We start from the raw sequence: 14472 nt of genomic DNA, 5'->3' as shown, positions 1-14472 counted from the left end.
TCTGGTATCTGTCTCCCCAATCCAGCATGTGCCTTTTTTTTTCTTTATCTCTCCTTCCATCCAGTTCCTTTCAGTATCTGTTCCACTCTCTCCTACCCACTTTCCTTCAGCATCTTCTTTCCCTCTCTCTCTTCCCCATTTCCCTTCAGCGTCTTTCCCCAACTCTCTCTTACCCATTTCCCTTCAACATCTTCTCCCCACTCTTTCTCCCCCATTTCCATCTTCTCCCCACTCTCTCTTCCCCATTTCCATCTTCTCCCCACTCTCTCTTCCCCATTTCCATCTTCTCCCCACTCTCTCTTCCCCTTCAGCGTCTTCTCCCCATTCTCTTTTCCCCATTTCCCTTCAGAATCTTCTCCTCACTCTTTCTTCTCCATTTCCGTCTTCTCCCAACTCTCTCTTCCCCATTTCCCTTCAGCGTCTGTTCCTCTCCACACCCCCTCCCCCCAGCACCCTTCACGTGATCCAGCAGCCCCCTCCCTCCTGCTCACCATGGTCTGAGCATCTCCTTCCCTCCCTTCCTTCCCTTTCTGCAAGCAGCCGGAGCTGCTTGTGGCTGCCGGATAGTACTACTCTGACGCAACTTGAAACTGGAAGTTGCATCAATGGAGGACTTTCTGGCAGCCACATGTGACTTCAAGAATGCTTGTAGAATGAAAATTAAAAATCGCCTGAAGGTAAGGGGAAGGGAGGCAGGGAGATGCCCAGACTGACGGCAGGAGGGAAAGGGCTGCTGGACCGCATGATCGGTGACCGTGTGTGTTCCCTCCCTTAATTGCGGAGACAAGGCCATTCACCGGCCTTCTCCCCATACCCGCAGTGACCATTTTTTCCCCCACTGTTTTGGGTAACAGCCACTGTGTCATTCTCTAATGGGAACTCAAGTCCATACTAGGGCTACCATATTTGTGAAGACAAAAAAAAGAGGACATATGATCCCACCCTGGCCTCACCCATATGCATAAAATAGGGGGAGCACATAGCCTGGTTTAAGTGCACAACCTTTCTCTCTAGAGTCCAAACTCCGGAGCTGGCCCACAAGCCTACCCAGTGTGGCAGGACTGGCTTACATGGAGTCTGGTGGCTCTCCCCTTCTTACCTCCTCATCGTTGCAGTTCAATTTTCTTTGGGCCGCCAGCACCTCAGCAAGGTGAGCCTGCTGCCTTCAGCATGCCCCAGAAGCTTTCTCTCTGCAGCAATTTCCTGTTGGGTAATTCCATGTCAACTGATCCAGTTTCAAGGAGTGTCCCCATTTGACTTCCACAGATACAAAAATGTAGTCCAAATAAAGGGGGTCCCTAACTCTGGACCTAGTTAAGACCATGACCCAAAAGTTTGGAATCTTCATTAGAGGTCCCAACATATCCCCTGAAAAAATTTCAACAATTTCTGAGATGGTCAGGTGGGGAGCTCTGGAACCTTGACATGAACTGATCCTGATCCTGCATAGGCGGGACAGTACATCAACTGGCTCACCTTTATCCACATTTATTCACACCTTCACAGAAGTGAAGCAAATTGATGAGGCAAGACCCTCCTTGACTGAACCCATTCTGATTCTGTCCCATTAAATCACGTTTGTCTACGTGCTCCATAACTTTATTTTTTTATAATTGTTTCCCCTATCGTTTTTTCCTTATCTGTTCTCTTTTCTAAACATTGTAATTCTTCCCCTTTTCCCACTTGTTCCCATTCGTTTTTGTCTGAGTTTTTCATTTTTCTAACCTCCCCTGTCATTTTTTTAATTATCAAGTTCTAACCTTGTTTTATCATTTGTAAGCTGTATTTTTATTGTACACTGCTCAGAAGCCTGATTGAGCGGTATAGGAAATTTTAAATGAACTTGAAACTTTATATTTGTCTGTCAAAATATCTTTTAAAACGGCTTTGAAAATTGGCACTTGTACATCCTGGCAATTAGGACACTCAAATGCTGACTTATGATGGTTTTGGGATGTTTTTATTTTTTGACTAGCTCATCACCCAGCGTTGCCCATGTATTTATTTATCCCAATCTTCTATTAGACAGCCCTCTCTCGCAACCAGTTAAAATTGTGATGGGGCCGGGGCTTAACTTGGACGTAAACAGCATCGGGAGTGTTACTATTCATCTCAATGACCCCCAAAACTATGGATTAGACACTAATATATGTCGTTTTCGATTATTTTTACATGTCACCCCCTTCCCACCCCCACAGTATTTTTCCCCAGATAGTAAGTCATATGTATACCAAGTTTGGTTGAAATTTCTCCATGCTTTTCAGAACATACATACATACATACATACATACATACATACCCCATGCTGGAACATACATACATACACACTCACACAGATACATTCGATTTTATATATATAGATTATGATTCCCATAGATAACAAAGCGTGTTTATAAATAGGCACCTAGTTAACCGGTTCATAGTCTAAAGCACGTGAGGACAAAGGTGCGCCGACAACCAAGCGCGGACAACTGAGCGCAGGACTTCATCGTGCCGAAGAAAAACTGTATTTTAAAGGGCTCAGACGGGGGGTGTTGGTGGGGAGCCCCCCCACTTTACTTAATAGATATTGTGCTGGTGTTGTGGGGGGTTTATGGGGTTGTAACCCCCTTATTATACTGGAAACTTAACTTTTTCCCTGTTTTTTAGGGAAAAAGTTAAGTTTACAGTATAATGTGGGGGGTTACACCCCCCACAACCCCAACATGGCAGCGTGAGGCAGCGCGATCCATATTAAGTAGAGTGGGGGGGTTCCCCCCCCCACACCCCCTGTCAGAGCCCTTTAAAATATGGGTTTTCTTCGACGCGATTAAGCCCTGCGCTCAGTTGTCCGCGCTCGGTTGTCGGTGCGCTTTTGACCCAGTCACCAGTTAACCTTGTGAAGTAGGCAACCTGTTATAAAATTACCCTCATTGTTGCAATATGGGCCTGACCCACCATCAACTACATATAAGATCATGCCCATTGAAAAATGCTCCACTGACATCCACATCGGTTTACAGGGAAATGCTCTGAAACTCATGAAGAATTTTAAAGGTGATCTGTCCTTGATTTTTTCATTCATCATACTTTTAGTTGCAGACCTGGCCGAAATATTATATTTGGATTTGGAAATTACATCACCATACTGCAGTTCTGGAAATGAAACAGTTTTCTAGTTCAGAGGTAGGCAATTCTGAATTTTGAAAACCTCAGGTAGGGCAGGTTTTCAGGATATCCACAAGAATATGTAGGAGATACATTTGCATACCAAGGAGACAGTGCATGCAAATCAATCTCCTGCATATCGATATCTTGAAAACCAGACCTACCTAGTACTGTTGAAGACCAGAATTGGCTATCCCTGTTCTATTTAACTGCATATCTGACTGAGAGCATGATAATAAGGGAGATACCATGTGAAGTACCTTGTTGTTATTTTTTTCTATATCTTTATTCATTTTAAAACCCAACATCAAGTGCAACATATTATCAAACAACGTACAAAATAAACAGCGCTTAATTCTATCAAATGATATAATAAATACATATCCCTTCCCCACCCACCTATCCTTTCATACAGTATAAAGATAAGCAAGAGTAATGCAAATGATCAAGACCAACAAATTACAATCAAATAATAAATTAAAGTACCTTGTTTTAATAAGGTGGTATTTTAAGCCAGACTCTCACCTTCATTTACTATCTTCTTCACTTTCCCCTTTTGTCTCTCTCCACCTTCTACCTCCACATGGCCCTTACTGCTTCTTGAGAAAAGATGATCACAAATCAATAACAAAGGTGTTGCTAAAACGATCTTGTGATCTCAAAGAATGAGAAGGCACATAAATCTGCAGCAGAGAAGCAATCGCCTTGGGCAATAGATCCCAGGCAGATTATCAAGATTAGAAGCTTAAATTGTATTCTCCAAACAGCCAGCAACCAGTGAAGTTTGGCCAGCACAGGTGTAACATGGGAATAACGGGACAATCTAGCTATTATCCTGGCAGAGGTATTTTGAGCCACCTGAAGCGCTCTGAGTGAAGTCTTTGGCAAGCCGCAAAAAAGAGAATTACAATAGTCTAGATGTGGTAAGACATAATAACTCTGCATAACCAGTCTAAAATTCGTAGCTGACAGCAAATCCCTTAGTTTTAAAGAAAACAGTTTTAACTACTGAGGTAATGTAGCTGTGGAATTTTAACGAGGTATCAAGGATTATGCTGTATTAAAATGGTAACCCCAGCATACACAAAATTCACTGGAGCTCCTTTGATACCAGTGGAGGAAAGCCATAAAATATTAAATCCTTTTATTAAGGCGTACTAACCAATTTAGCATGGGCTAAGGCAACTATAGAATATAATAGATGCCTTAGCATTTAGCGTATGCTAATCTTTAGTGCATGCTAAATCAGTTAGTGCGCCTTAATAAAAGGACCCCTTAGTCTTTGAAATATTTAGGCAAAGAAGGTTCATAGTCATCCGTTGTTGAATCTCATTCATATAATGCGACAATTATGTGTTTTAGCATACATAAATACAGCATAATTCTGGGCAAGAATCCAAAGCTTTACCCTGTACTGTGCTTGGGTTCCAACTGCCGAAATCTCTGTTAAGACTTACTCCAGCCCATCTACACCCTCCAAGCCATTGAAGCCCTCCCCAGCCCATCCTCCACCAAATGGCCATATACAGATACAAACCGTGCAAGTCTGCCCAGTACTGGCCTTAGTTCAATATTTAATCTAGAATCTAAAAATAAGATTAAATATTAAACTAAGGCCAGTACTGGGCAGACTTGCACGGTCTGTGTCTGTATATGGCCGTTTGGTGGAGGATGGGATGGGGAGGGATTCAATGGCTGGGAGGGTGTAGATGGGCTGGAGTAAGTCTTAACAGAGATTTTGGCAGTTGGAACACAAGCACAGTACAGGGTAAAGCTTTGGATTCTTGCCCAGAAATAGCTAAGAAGAAAAAATAAAAAAATTTAAATTGAATCAGGTTGGGCAGACTGGATGGACCATTCGGGTCTTTATCTGCTGTCATCTACTATGTTACTATGTTATAATTATGCATTGTAGCACACACAAACTAAAAGTGAACTAAAATAAGAATAGAATTGTTTCTCAACTAATGCAAAAGAAATTTAAATACTTTTCCCCAATCCAGGGTGGTCCTCGTGCCTGCGCTTGAAAATGAGTTGTGAATTTGTCATCAAATTTAAGCATTGTCTATTCCAGATCTAGAATCTGTTTCCCCTTCCCTGCCCCAACCACAAATTAGTTCACTTACAATAAAATAACATACATCTACAAAGCTGTGACATGCAATAACTCCAGCAGGAAATTGGGGCTTTGTCAGCTGACTGATCAGCTGACAAATCAGTGCCAAAAGCTCTTTGAAGGGTTCATGTGAAGAAGCTTCTCATGACCTTTGCTGGCCTCCCTAGTTTAAAGTTTAGCACTTCCTTGATAAGGAAAGGATGACGTTTGATTCATTTGTTTAACAGGATCTCTTCTCAGCCACATATTGATATGAGTAGAGCACATATGGAACTTTAAAACGAAGTACACAGGTAACCCATGAAAGGGAGATCAGCAATTCACATTTCATTGGAAGGATTGGAGGAGATTAAATTACAACTTCTGGTGGAACTCTTTATGCCATATCTATAAAATGGAAAGGTTTATTGCATTACAGCGGGGTTATTTTAAGAAGTTTCAGGATGTGTGGAAACCATTAACGAAGTATTATAAAGATTAATTTAAAATTGGTTCCCTTATATTTATCAATTAAGGTATAGGGAGGGGGGGATTTTTTGTTACATGTTTTCTATGATATGATAATGGAATATATGGGAAGGAGGGGTGGGATAGGGGAAGGGATAAGAATTTATGAAATGTATCAATGATTGTTTGTAAGTGATGTATTTATTGTTAAGGTGAATGAATATATTTTAACACTTAATGTAATCTTGAAAATGAATAAAGAATTAAAAAAAAAAAAAAAAAAAAGGCTACAGGGTAAACTGCAGTAGTTACAGCCAGCAGATTATGGAATAGGTTAATAAGAATCCATCCCACTCTGTATTAAATTATAGTAAAATCTTTTCTAGTTTTGACTTTGTTTTTAATATTTTACCCCCTTTTACTAAGCTGTGATAGAGGTTTCTACTGCAGCCTAGAGCAGTGTTCTTCAACCTTTTTACACCTATGGACCGGCAGAAATAAAAGAATTATTTTGTGGACCAGCATCGGTCCGCAGACCAGCGGTTGAAGAACACTGGGCTAAGTCGTGGGCCAGACCCTGCCCATCTCTATCCCAATCTCCCCAGACCCTGGCCCCATAGTCCTAATTGTAACACTATTTATTCCATTCATATATACACACAATATAATCTTATTAACAACGCATCGATCACACCGCGGACTGGCAGTTAAAGAACATAGTTTTGGGCCTGATGCACATGCCGGCCCTGTGGATCGGCAGGAATTTTCTGTAGACCGGCACCGGTCCATGGACCGGTGGTTGAAGAACACTGGCCTAGAGTACTAAATGCTCTGATGCTGCTCCGACACTCATAGAATTCCTATGAGTGTCAGAGCATTTAACGCTCTGGGCCATGGTAGAAACCTCTACCGCAGCTTAGTAAAAGAGGGTCTTATTTTTATGAATCGGTTTTAATCATTTACCCCTTCTTTACAAAGCTACGCTAGCGTTTCTAGCACCGGCCATGGCAGTAAAAGCTCAGACACTTATAGGAATTCAGCTGTTGCTTAGCTATCCCCATCCTTTACAAAGCCTCGCTAGTGTTTTTAGCGCTGGCTGCCGTGGTAACAGCTCCAACACTCATAGGAATTCTATGAGCGATGGAGCTGTTACCACGGCAGCCGACACTGAAAATACTAGCGCAGCTTTGTAAAGGAGGGGGTTAGCTAACCAACAGCTGTATGGAAAAGTGTGCTGACTGGAAATAAAGAACAATGATAATAGCCATTGAAAAATATATTTTTTTAAAAATACATCACAACAGTTCAGTGCTCAAAACATAAAAGGCATCAAATACAAATAATTACCATGAATAGCACATCAAACCGATAGGAAAAGAGGCAAAAAGACAGCCAATGTCTTCCTGAGTAACATATTAATAGACTTCTGTAGCTGCAGTGGCGTACCTAGGGTATGTGGCACCCGGGGCCCATCATTTTTTGACACCCCCCCCATCTATATGAAAAATATGATTTTTAGTACCAATCTACAAATCGCACCACAAGAGTGTACCTAGGAAAAGGCTGCATCTTAAACATTGCAGTGAGCACTAGAACACCAACACATACATTGTAAAACTAAACAAGCCAGATCCCGCACAGTCAATTGGTCCTGTAGTCAATGCCAACTGAAAACTATGTCTTTTTCAGAACACACAGAACAGAGATACACCCTTGCCCAAAATGGAATAATCACAAACTAAAAATAGAAATATGTAGACAAAAGTTAAACTGATCCGCCAAGAAACCAGACCCTGGATACAATGCAACACCACAAAAAACAGTAACACATGTCCTCTAATACAGTGCAAAATATAAAGACAGTAGATGTAAATTTGAAAAAACTGATACATAACAATCACCACTTTATAAATTAACAAATAAAAATAAAACAAATAATGAGAAATAAAAAAATACCATTTTATTGGACTAATCCCCGTAAGTTCGGTCCCCATCCCCGCAAACCACCTGATTCCATCCACACAAGCCTTGAATTGTTTATATTAAAGTATAAAAAGAAACAATATTCTGTACAATTGTCAATTTATAAATCAGCGTCTTCTCCCCACTCTCTTCCCCATTTCCCTTCAGCATCCTCAGCCCACTCTCTCTCCACTTTCCTTCAGCGCACGCACATAAAAACAAGCAAGTAATTTTATATCATTTTCATTCTATTCATTCATAGAAATTAAAGTCTAAATAATGCCAGTCACATAACAAAACATGATTTTACAAAAATAATTCCCTGCAGTCAAGCCTGCAAGGATTACTAGATGTCTTTCAGCAGTTCCCCTCCCTCCCTCCCCCTTACCTTTGTGGCCAAGTCAAAATGATCTACCAACAATAAAATTTTAAAAACACAAAGCACGCTGTACGCAGAGAAAATGTTAATTATCATTTATATTCCGCGGGTTTTCAAAGAGGTCAAGGCAGATGACTTTATGCAATGTCACCTCAGTAACAACTATACAAAAATAGACAAATATTCCCCCTCCCTTTTTACTAAACTGCGATAGCGGTTTTTAGCGTAGGGAGCTGCGCTGAATGCCCCACGCTGCTCTCGATGCTCATAGGCTCCCTGCGCTAAAAAACTCTATTGCGGTTTAGTAAAAGGGGGCCATAGTGCAAAATATAGACAGCAGATATAAATTTTCAAAACGGACACATTTTGATCACTAAGTTGAAAATAAAATCATTTTTCCTACTTTTTTGTCTGGTGATTTCATGAGTCTCTGGTCCTTCTTCTTTCTCTCTCCCCCTGGCTCCCCTCTTTATTTCTGCCTTTCTTTCTCTCTCCTCCTGGCCCCCCTCTTTATTTCTGCCTTTCTTTCTCTCCCCTTGGTCCCCCTCTTTCTTTCTGCCTTTCTTTCTCTCTCCCCCTGGCCCTCCTCTTTCTTTCTGCCTTTCTTTCTCTCTCCCCCTGCCCCCCCTCTTTATTTCTGCCTTTCTTTCTCTCTCCTCCTGGCCCCCCTCTTTATTTCTGCCTTTCTTTCTCTCCCCTTGGTCCCCCTCTTTCTTTCTGCCTTTCTTTCTCTCTCCCCCTGGCCCTCCTCTTTCTTTCTGCCTTTCTTTCTCTCTCCCCCTGCCCCCCTCTTTATTTTTTCCTTTCTTTCTCTCTCCCCCTAGCCCGCACAAAGCCATCGTGCCGATTTCTCCACTTCCACGATTCTTTCCCTACCCTCACCCCCAAGCCAGCAGCCGATTTCTCCCTGCTCCTTCCCCGATGTCCTGATGTCCTGAACTTCATCGGGCAGCAGCAGCATTCACAATTCACTGCTGTTGCCCGCTTCAGGCCTTCCTCTCTGTCGGGTCCTGTCTTCATGAAAACTGGAAGTAGGCAGGACCAGGCAGAGAACAAGGCCTGAAGCCGGCAACAGCAGCGAATTGTAAACGCTGCTGCTGCCCGAAGAAGGTAATGGAGCACCGATGCAGTCCGCTTCTCCCCCCTCCCAGCCGAACCCCCGCTGACCCTCCTATCTCCCCCCCCCCCGTGAATCTTTCCGACCTTCCCAGCGAGAGCAGCAAACCTCCTTCGCGGCTTTCTCCTCCCTCTGCCGCGTTACTGATGACGTCATCAGTGATGCGGCAGAGGGAGGATAAAGCCGACGCTACTGGAGGGAGGTTTGCTGCTTTCGCTGGGAGGGTCGGAAAGGTTCACTTGGGGGAGGAGAGATAGGATGGTCAGCGGGGTTTCGGCTGGGAGGGGGGAGAAGCGGTCTGCCTTGGTGCTCCAAGGCCTGGCGCCATTACCTTTTTCGATAATGGCGCCGATGCTGCTTTCGCTGGGAGGGTAGGAGCGCGATAGGGACCGGGCCAGCTGTGCACCCCCCCCCCCTAAGGCGGCACCCGGGATGGACCTCCCCCTCGCCCCCCTTGGTACGCTACTGCCCTGGGGAAACAGCCTGCAACAAGATCGCGCGATGCCAGAGATCTTTGCCTGCTTCGGCTGTTTCCTCCGCCGCGGTCCCGCCCCTCCTCTGACATCAGAGGAGGGGCAGGACCGTGGCGGAGGAAACAGTCGAAGCAGGCAAAGATCTCTGGCATCGCGATCTTGCTGCAGGCTGTTTCCAGACGCGACACCCTGCGCAGGGGGGGGGGAACTGGACCGGACCGGGAGCACCCCCTCAGGGCTTGGTACCCGGGGCGGACCGCCCCTCCCGCCCCCCCCCCTTGGTACGCCACTGTGTAGCTGGTACAAGTTTCAAGTTTCAAGTTTATTTTTGACTTATTGAATCACTTAATTTAATTTGCTAAGCGATTTACAGATAAAAAAAAAAAGGTAAGTACATCAGATTAATTATAAAAGAATACACAGGTTTGACACACTATCATACAAAATAATAAATAATGTCATACAAACTAACAGATACATGGGGAAGAAAGGGTAGAACTACAATCGTATGTATAAAAGAGAACATAAATGGTAAAAACAACAGGTAGGGTATATATTGGGGGAATAAAAAAATAAAAAAAGGAAAAAAATTTAATAGTAATCGTTAATTAAACTTATAAATTAAACGCATCTTTAAAAAGGAAACTCTTCAAAATGCCTTTAAACTGTTTCAGATCATTTTCTTCTCTAAGGTACTGGGGCAAGCTGTTCCATAATTGTGGGGCTATTACAGAAAAAATATCAGGACGACGAGTTCCAATAACTTTTAGTGATGGAACTGTTAAGAGTTTTTGATTGGTAGATCTTAAAGAACGTGATGTACTATGGGGAATAAGTAATCTATTAATGAATTGGGGTTCATTTGTAGATAATGTTTTAAAAATTAAAAGTACCATAATATAAGCAGATGGGGAGAAACCAAGCAATTGTTTAGCAACCAAAATTGTATCAACTGGGATGGCTCAAAGAAAGCATATTTGATAGATCTTTATTTAATTATATATTTACAGGGAAACTTAAGGAAAATCAATGCACCGAACAGAAGTACCCCTGGACGCAATAAAAGAAACTCCCTTTGTCACGTCCGAGTGTCTTTAGTCACATCTGGAAATATTTTAATCTTACAACACAAAAAGAATTCTTCTCGATGTTTGAAGAACATTTGCAATAACCAATCTATATCAGAACTTATAGGTAGGGACACCAATGCTGCTTGTCTCCACATCTGTGTCAGTAGCTTCCAAAATATCAAAGATATTCTGAGGATCCAGAAATATACGTAACTTCTTCTAAGGCCTCCCTACATTTTGTCTTAGCAGTAGGTAAATAGAACATTTTAGCTATTAGAGGGCTAATCTTTGGAGCTATCTTCAAGATTTCTGTAAATAATGCCTTTAAATGTTTTTGAGGCAATCTTAACAGAAGACAAAGAATATCTATTAAATGTAAATTGGATGATCTTGTTTCGTTTTCTAAAGCTTCCACCTTCATTCTAAGAAACAGATTGTCCTTGACCAAGGATGTATCCAAAGCCTGAATAGATTTTATATTAGATTCACAATTTTTCATAGATTGTTTCAAATTGACAATATTTAGGTCACAAGCTAAAATCTTGACCACAGAGTCATCTAACTTCCTAGCCCACCCATTCACCTGGGGAACAAAAGTTTGACCAAGCTCCAAAATAACTTGCCAGATAACTTCCATGAAAAAATGCTCAGGGTGACAAGGAACAAACTGCAATTGACGAAAAGCTTTTGTAGAAGACTGACCTGAAGTTATGAGGAGGGAATCTAGTAGATTCTAATACAGAGCCATCTGAGCCAAAACCTCTAGCTGCCAAATTTGGAAGTCCTCCCAATTCTATCTTGAATAACACCAGCATGAATATTCATTGCCTAAGATGACCTGCTCCACTCTTTCCTCCATTCTCTCCTCCTACAGTGCTTTGAGAACATCAGGATAAGATATTTATGGCTGCTCAAGGGGAGTCTGCTATTCTGGGCTGAGAATGATTTTCAGACTAGGAGAGATTGCTAGTCCATTTGTCTCCATTGGACCTCACTTGGCATGCACTCTCTGAAACCTTTCCAATGGGGCTCACAGTATCTAACAAAAGCATCCATGGAGCCTACAAAAGGGGGAGCTGTAGCATCTGATGGAAAGATCCACGATATTCTCTTTAAAGGCCAACCGAGACTGCTTTTTTCAGTTTTGGCCAAAATCAAAACTTCCACAAAACTGTCTGAAAGCTTTTGGACAAAACTGAAATTGCAGCTAAAAATGAAATCAAAAATTCAAGTTTGGTTGTGTGAATGTGAACCAATGAGGTCCACTGGGAATTGTCAGAGAATGCAGTCTGCATCCCTCTGCAAAACCCACAGTATCTAACTCAGAATATAATATTTTAAATAATGAAGGACCATATTTTACCTCCAAGCAAAATAGCCTATACAGAATACAGTATAATAAATGTAAACAGTTTACTGTTTATTAAAAAGATATTCCGTCAAACCAACATGGATTAAAGCAATTTACAATTAAATAAATTAAAAAAGAAAGTAACTCCAGAATGTTATACAGGACAGACCTAATTCATTCAATCAGACTCTGTAGAGAGGAGAAGGAAATAAAGAACGAATAAAAAGACGTAAATGTAGTATAGTATATCCTCAGGTAAACTAGTACAAATTCCACTTCTCCCTGTAAATAATAAATGTAAAACACTTTGGTTGTACCACAGAAAGGCAATATATCAAATCTATAACCCTTTACAAGGACCCCAGCAAATGAAAACTGAAACTAAAATTTATGGTGCTTTTACAGTGTCTGACTTTGCACCACACTAGAGTGACAGCTGATGTTACAACTCCATAGAGAAGCTAATTTCTAAGGAGCATATCATCCCAAATTTCAGACTTAAACTTCTGTTACAACTTTGGACCAAAAGCATTTATTAGGGGCACTCTGTTTACCAACTAAACTATTGTGCAAAATCATAACATCATTGCAATTGTAGTACAAAAAAATAAAATACAGAGTAGAGCTGCCCCCCCCAACACACCCCAGCATTACCTTACAAATTCCTAGTGGTCTAGTAGTGTAGTCAGGGCAGAAATGATGCTCCAGTCGTAGCAAAAAAAACAAAAGAAAACTGCAGCCAAATATGTACAAGATGCAGGCTATGTTTATTATACCAATTATTTAATGCGGACACTGATATCACCTTATTACAAACCAGGGGACCCGACACCGTCCATGTTTCGGAAAATACGCCTTCTTCAGGGGTCCATGGTTGAAAAGGATTAAGACAAACTGCAAGTAATCCGCCTTGAACCGCAAGGTAATGGCGGAATAGAAATCACTAATGTAATGTAATGTAATGTAATAAACAAACGCCTGTGTATACAATAATCACAAGCCAACGGTGCGACGTACAAAAAGGGATGCCGAAGCGAAAAAGGTGACATCAGTGTCCGCATTAAATAATTGGTAAAATAAACATAGCCTGCATCTTGTACATATTTGTCTGCAGTTTTCTTTTGTTTTTTACTTGCTATTTCTGCACTGCAGACCCCGTTGGATTTCTTTTTGTTTGCTCCAGTCGCAGCAGCCATTTTGAGAGGAGAACTGGAATGTGCAGGAGTAATTGGGGATCCCTCTAGTTCCAAATATACCCCTAGACTAGGAGCATAACCAGACCTTGATTTTGTTGAGGAAGTGCCCAGGGATAGATTGGGGAAGCCAAGCATTTCTTCTCCATTCTCCACCCCCCGCCCAGGGTTTCCAGACATCCGGATTTACCTGGACATCTGGATTTACATGGGCCTCTTTTTCGGACGGCTTTTCGAAACCCAGCACTTTGTCCAGGTTTTGAGAAGCTTCCAGCTTAGGAGCCATGTCGGGAGAGCATCGGCACATGCACAGAGGCAACGCAGTGAGGTCATACACATGTATGTGATGTCATCATGTCACACCTGCACATATACAGAAGCCCTCCCGATGCGGCTCCTGAGCAAGAGAACAGGTTGAGGGGGAAAAGCTGGGGCAGAATGGGGCATGACTTGGGTGGAACATGGTGGGCCTAGGGAATGGCCATGGGTCTGGATTTTACATGAGTAAAATCAGGTAACCCTCCCCCCTCCCCCCCACCACTCCTGCAACATCAAAGCTTTGCTGGCAGAGATGCTCAAGCTCTGCCAGCCATAGATATTTTCTGCCTGAGTGATGCCTGAACAAAGAGGAAGCTGGCAGATGCTCCAGCCTCTGATGCCAACAATTCTGCACATGCTCAGTTCAGTGCATTAACTAAGCGCATGCAGAAGTGCTGGCATCGCAGGCTGGAGCATCCTGTCAGCTTCCTGCTACTCAGGAAGCATGGATGGGGGTTCTGGCAGAGAATCTCTTTGGCTAGTGGGGTTTGAGTATCCTCGCCAGCCAGGTATCTGGTGGAGGGAGCCTGAGCCTGAGGTAGGAAGCCAAGACTTCCAAGGCCCTTCTCTCTATGGCCAAGGCCCTTCTCTCTATGGCCAAGCCCCTATGCTAGACCACCAGAGATTTGTAAGTTAGGCCCAGGACAGCATGGCTGAAAATTAAAATAACCTTTTGGCCAAACTGAAATCAGGCAGAAAACAGATTTTGGGCCAGTTTCAGTGCCATAACTGAAACCAAAACTGAAATTCAATTAGGCTCTATTTCCCTTGTATTTCCCTCATCAGGAAATTTTGACTTTCAAAGTAAGAAAAGCAGCTACACCACTGTCAGATTACCACTATCTTGGATTCTGAAGTAATTTGATAGAGATTAACACAAAACTGATTACACCACATGC

The 14472-nt window shown here is 42.4% G+C and overlaps 1 protein-coding gene across 6 annotated transcripts in view; it reads right to left on the bottom strand.

Annotated features, from left to right (window-relative positions):
* Positions 1-14472, bottom strand: part of RBM47 (RNA binding motif protein 47) — a 329047-nt gene that overhangs the window by 73857 nt on the left and 240718 nt on the right. The window lies entirely within an intron of this gene.

The sequence above is a fragment of the Geotrypetes seraphini genome, chromosome 1 (genome assembly GCF_902459505.1).
Source record: "Geotrypetes seraphini chromosome 1, aGeoSer1.1, whole genome shotgun sequence".
NCBI classification, from domain to species: Eukaryota; Metazoa; Chordata; class Amphibia; order Gymnophiona; family Dermophiidae; genus Geotrypetes; species Geotrypetes seraphini.
The sequence above is the reverse complement of the archived record's forward strand: the minus strand, read 5'-3'. Positions and strand labels throughout refer to the sequence as shown.